This window comes from Hemiscyllium ocellatum, chromosome 9 (assembly GCF_020745735.1).
Source record: "Hemiscyllium ocellatum isolate sHemOce1 chromosome 9, sHemOce1.pat.X.cur, whole genome shotgun sequence".
Classification (NCBI taxonomy): domain Eukaryota; kingdom Metazoa; phylum Chordata; class Chondrichthyes; order Orectolobiformes; family Hemiscylliidae; genus Hemiscyllium; species Hemiscyllium ocellatum.
Genome location: NC_083409.1, coordinates 60,434,388 through 60,440,387, shown reverse-complemented (window position 1 = coordinate 60,440,387; position 6,000 = coordinate 60,434,388).

Genomic DNA, 6,000 nt, shown 5'->3' with positions numbered 1-6,000 from the left:
CTTGGAAGACTGTTAGTAGTTCCAAAGGCTCGCTGTGATTCTTTAGTGGAATAAGCAAGAGCAGAAAATGCAAACGGCAAATGTGGGTGGGCAAACTAAACAGTCCTGGTGTGCATCTTCAGTATACCTCTATCTGTAAGTAGTCCTTAAAAAAATCACACTCCACATAAATCTATGATATCACTACCCTGAAAAATTATGGACTAAAATATTTTTTATTTGATTATTAGATAGGCAGTTGTAGATTATTCATTCATACGATTTAAAATGTAAGCTAGGTTAATTGGGAATCACAAATTAAACTGAAGAAAAAGACAATGAATAATGAATAAAAAGAGAATTAATTATTGTCATTTCACACATCATTTCACTCTCAAAGTGTGTGAGGGGACTATTTTACAAAATTTAGCTATCACACCATCAATAAAGAGCCACATGTAGTTCTTATGTATTAAGTATAACTGTAAAATATAGAGGTTTTATTTTCCCCGATTTAATTATTTTCATCTTATTACTAAAATTAAGCAAACCAAAAAATTACAACAGCACCTCCCACATGGGTCTGGGTGGGTTACTCTTCAGAGGGTTGGTGTGGACTGGTTGAGCCGAAGGGCCTGTTTCCGCACTGTAGAGAATCTAATCTCATCTAATCTAATCTCTCCCAATTGGTGGGCGCATAATCAATTTTCAGAATGTGATTTCCCCAGTAGTTTATTGATTATCCCAATTCTTCCACATGAAGCGCATACACCTTCATCCTCTACATATAACATCTACAAAAAAAATCTATATGTAATGTTTGTAAATAAGCTTTTTGGGGAAAGAAATCTGTATGTTTGTTCTCGGCACTAAAGCTGAATAACCACATGATTAATCATTTAAACAGTGGATCAAAGCCTACCGTTCAATGATGCTCTACATCTCTGCAGATGTTTTCAAAGTCGTGCAGAGAGGTGGCTGACATGCATTTTCCTTCTATCTAATATCGCAACAAACCTGAATTGAAATTTTCACATGGTAGTTATATACTTTGAATATTAGCATTTATTTGAGACATATAGAAAATTTCCATTTATCCTTTTGGATTTTAACTTGCACTTAATTAGTTTGTTAATACAGAATGCATTTTATAAGTGTAATCTCAGCATTGCTGTAATATTGTGCGACTCACGGGAATAGGTACAACATCAAACCATTGTTGAACCAAAGCCTTGTCCAACACATGTATCGATTGGCAATTTTAAGATAGCATAATTCCAATGGAACTCCTCTGTGGCTATTAGTAGTGTAATTTGAATGAAATTTTACATTGCTTCCTAAAGTGTTGTATTTTAATTGTAGGGTGGAGAGAACAAGGACCAGGGTCTGCTGGGAAGGTAAGCAAAACGTTTACAGAACTTCTCTCTGGGATCTGCGGCCTCTATTTTAATTGCAGCGAGGGCAGAGAGAAAGAAGACTGGGAGGCTGCCAGGAAGGTAAGCAAATTGTTTAAAAAGCTTCCCTCAGGAATCTGCGACCTCCATTTTAATTGCAGCAAGCGCAGAGAGCATAAAAACCTGGAGTGCTGTCAGGAAGGTAAGCAAACCTTTTAAATAGCTGATATATTCGGGCAGCAGCTGAACCCAAGACACTACCCGTGCAGTGTCTCCCATCCCACTCCTCCTCTAACCAAAAAACTGACTCCAGGGTGTGTTGATAAGGTAAGGAGTTTGGTAAGATAAGGTAAGTTGGTTAAAAAAAACTTTTTCCTTTTTTGTAACTTTGGTCTCAACTTAGGTAAAGCTTAAGTTTAAAAATGACAGGAGCTCCTCTTGCTCAATGTGGGAGCTCAGGGATACAGCTGGTGTCTCTGGCTCCTTCACGTGCAAGAAGTGTGTCCAGTTGCAGCTCTTGTTAGACTGCATGATGGCTCTGGAGCTGTGGATGGACTCGCATTGGAGCATACGTGATGCTGAGGAAGTTGTGGATAGCAGGTTTAGTGAATTGGTGACACTGCAGGTTAGGATTGCTGAGGGAGAAAGGGAATGGGTGACCAAAAGACTGAGAAAAAGCAGGAAGGCAGTGCAGGTGCCCCCTGCAGTCATCTCCCTCCAAAACAGGTATACCACTTTAGATACTGTGGAGGGAGATGGTTCACCAGAAGAAGGCAGCAGTAGCCAAGTTCATGGCATCGTAGCTGGTTCTGCTGTACAGAAGGGCGGGAAAAAGAGTGAAAGGGCTATAGTCATAGGTGATTCAATTGTAAGGGGAATAGATAGACATTTTTGCGGTCAAAAATGAGATCCCCAAATAGTATGATGCCTCCTAGGAATGTCTCGGATCAACTGCAGAAAATTCTCAAGGGGGAGAGTGAACAGCCAGTTGTCGGGCGCATATAGGCACCAATGATACAAGTAAAAAAACAGGATGACGTTTTACATGAAGAAATTAAGGAGTCAGGAACCAATTTAAAAAGTAGGACCTCAGAGTTAGCAATCTCAGGATGTATGAGCAACAGAGTGGTGATGATAGGAGATTTTAATTTTCCCAACATTGATGAAGATTCATTTAGTGTTAGAGGATTGGACAGAGTAGAATTTGTAAGGAACATCCAGGAGGATTTTCTAAACCAGTATGTAAGTAGTCCAACTCATGAAGGGACCATACTGGACATGGTGTTAGGAAATGAGCCCGGCCAGGTGGTGAGGTTTCAGTGGGGGGTTACTTTGGGAACAGTAATCACAATTCCATCAGATTTAGGATACTCATGGACAAAGACGAGAGTGGTCCTAAAGGAAGAGTGCTAATTTGGAGGAAGGCCAACTATACCAAAATTCGGCAGGAGCTGGGGAATGTAGATTGGGAGCAGCTATTTGAAAGGAAATCCACATTCAATATGTGGGAGGCTTGTAAAGAGAGATTGATTAGAGTTTAGGATTGATAGAGAACTGGTTGGGCAACAGGAGACAGAGAGTAGTAGTGGAAGGGAGCTTCTCAAAATGGAGACCTGTGACCAGTGGTATCCCACAGAGATCTGTGCTGGGACCGCTGTTGTTTGTGATATACATAAATGATTTGGAAGAAGGTCTAGGTTGCCTCATTAGCAAGTTTGCAGATGACACCAAGATTGGTGGAGTAGCAGATAATGAAAGGGATTGTCAGAGAATATAGCAAAATATAGATAGATTGGAGAGCTGAGCAGAGAAATGGCAGATGAAATTCAATCTGGAGAAATGCGAGGTGATGCATTTTGGAAGATGCAATTCCAGAGCGAACTATACAGTAAATGGAAAAGGTAAAAACAGGACTGCAGATGCTGGACGCCAGAGTCTAGATTAGAGTGGTGCTGGAAAAGCACAGCAGGTCAGGCAGCATCCGAGGAGCAGGAAAATCAATGTTTCGGGCTAAAGCCCTTCATCAGCCATGAAGGCCTTTTGCCCAGAACATCGATTTTCTTGCTCCTCGGATGCTGCCTGACCTGCTGTGCTTTTCCAGCACCACTCTAATCTAGTAAATGGAAAAGTCCTGAGGAAAATTGATGTATGTAAACATTGGGTGTTCAGGTTCATTGTTCTGTGAAAGTGGCAACGCAAGTCAGTAGAGTTGTCAAGAAGGCATATGGCACGCTTTCTTTCATCGGGAAGATTGGTGAGTACAAGAATTGGCAAGTCATGTTACAATTGTATAAGACTTTGGTTCTGCCACATTTGCAGAGGCTGAGCAGATTAGGATTATTTTCATTGGAAAGAAAGTAGTTGAGAGGAGACCTGATTGAGGCCTACAAAATCATGAGAGATGTAGACAGGGTGGATAACAAGAATGGGGTCATAAGTTCAAAGTGAGAGTGGAAAAGTTTAAGGGAGATATACATGGAAAGTTCTTCACTCAGAGGGTGGTGGGTGCAGAGGTGGTAAGGGTGGGAACGATAGCACCATTTAAAATGTATCTAAACGGATGCATGAATTGGCAGGGAGCAAAGGGATACAGATCCTACGGCGCAGGCTTGGAGGGCCAAAGAGCCTGTTCCTGTATTGAAACGTTCCTTGTTCTTTGCTCTATTTAATGTCTGTAGAGTTTAAATCTAAATGTATTGACTTTTACTGGAGCAGGCTTTATTTTTAAGAAGGTATTTTTAAGAAGGTATATCTGAATTCACGACTGATCCACAAGCACCTGTTGCTAAATCCCTTCACCTATCTCGATACAATTTCAATCAATTTGAACCTACCCCTTTATGTAAGGTAACATTCGTAAGATGATAGCATTCTCTTTAATCTGTGAAATTGATTTAAAACATACATTGCTCAAATGGATCACTAATAATAAATATTTTATGTTGACTACCTTAATTAAGTAACATATGCGGTTAATTATTTTTGATAACAATATAAAAGGCAATTTATTTCTGACAAAAGCAACATTGTTGACCTTTGTCCAAAGGACTCTGGGATTTTAAAGGACTTTCCTCTGAATAAGATGCTTTGTAATTGCAAATGTCAATGATTTCAGTCTATCTTTCCCCAGAGTTGCAAAACTAATGTTTTAGTGAACTGGTAGTAATTGTTCAATTATTTTTACTTCAATTTTATAAAAGTAATTTATATTGGTGGCATGACATGTAAAATCGCTTCACAATTAGTGGTCTCCCAACTAACTTTTGTTTCATTTAATTTCAAGCTGCATAACTGAGACACTACCAGGACTGAACCAATACAAGCAACACGTTGCTGCCACCTGCCAGCCTCATGCAGTGTCACGAGCTGTTCTCACGAAATATGTCAAAAGTGTAGGCCCTTGTTCATTCACAGATGCCTGACATTGCGGCTCAATTGAGAAATGCTGCACAAAGTACATTGCTTTTAATATTTTTTATGACCTTGTAAATATATGTTGTATCTAAACTTGTATCACTTCTCAAATTTTATACAAGCAACTCTTTTTCTTCAAATAAAAATACATCGTGTTTAGAAATAATTTATATACTATAGTCCGAATATCTGGTTATATGAGGAAAGCTCGAATTAATTACATCTCATTAAAACACTTTCAAGATCTCAATCTCTGCTATAAATTGTTGATATCTAATTAAGCATCAACCTTTCACACTGATACTGAACTTTTTCAGGATTAATGGTCAAAAAACTTTCCATGGGGTTAGGTATGAATTTAGGGCAATACATTGAACATTATGATAATACAAGATGCTAGTATTGCCAAAAATGTTGGTATTTTGAAATTGTATAAGACCACAGCCAAGTCTACCAATCTCGGACATCCTTTCACGAAATTCTGATTATGATGAATTTGAAGAAAGGAAAGGAAAATGGACAAATCAACTTGGTAGAGTTTTGTCAACTTTGTCAAATCCTATTCATACAGCCTATGACAGCCCCTATATTGAATCCTATATTTACCCAACTTTTCAGGATCAATATATCTGCCTTGGAGGGAATAATGCAAAATTCACCAGCATTATACAGGGGTTTAGAGAGTTATTGGAGAGTGTGCATATATTAGATATATTTGGCTGCTATCCCATTGAACATAGGGAATTGAGGTGTTTAAATACTGAAGCGAGTTATACATTAGGAGACACTAGCTAGAATTTCACATTCTCCCTGGAGTTGGAGGGCAGGTTGCAGGGTTGTCACACCCAATGCTGAAAGCCCCTCCAGGTTTTCGCCTAAGTCAGGAGCACTCAATCACACTGTCCTTTCATGAGCAGATTAAGTGGCCATTTAATTTGCACTATTGCTGGAGTTTTTCTCAATGGCAACAGAGGCTAGTGTCAAGTGTCCAGGGCTACCTTGGGGCATTCTGGACCAGCTTTGTGGTGCCTCCAGTTCACACAGTCTGGTCTTGTCAGAGAGCCATAGCACTAAAAATATACCTCCAACACTTCTCTCAAATTTCAGAGTCTTCTCCCTCAGGCACCACTAAACTCCTTGCTGTGATCACAGCGAGACCCTAGAACTACCCACACATTGGGCTCCGTGCTTCTCACCTTACGTTCTGATTGCA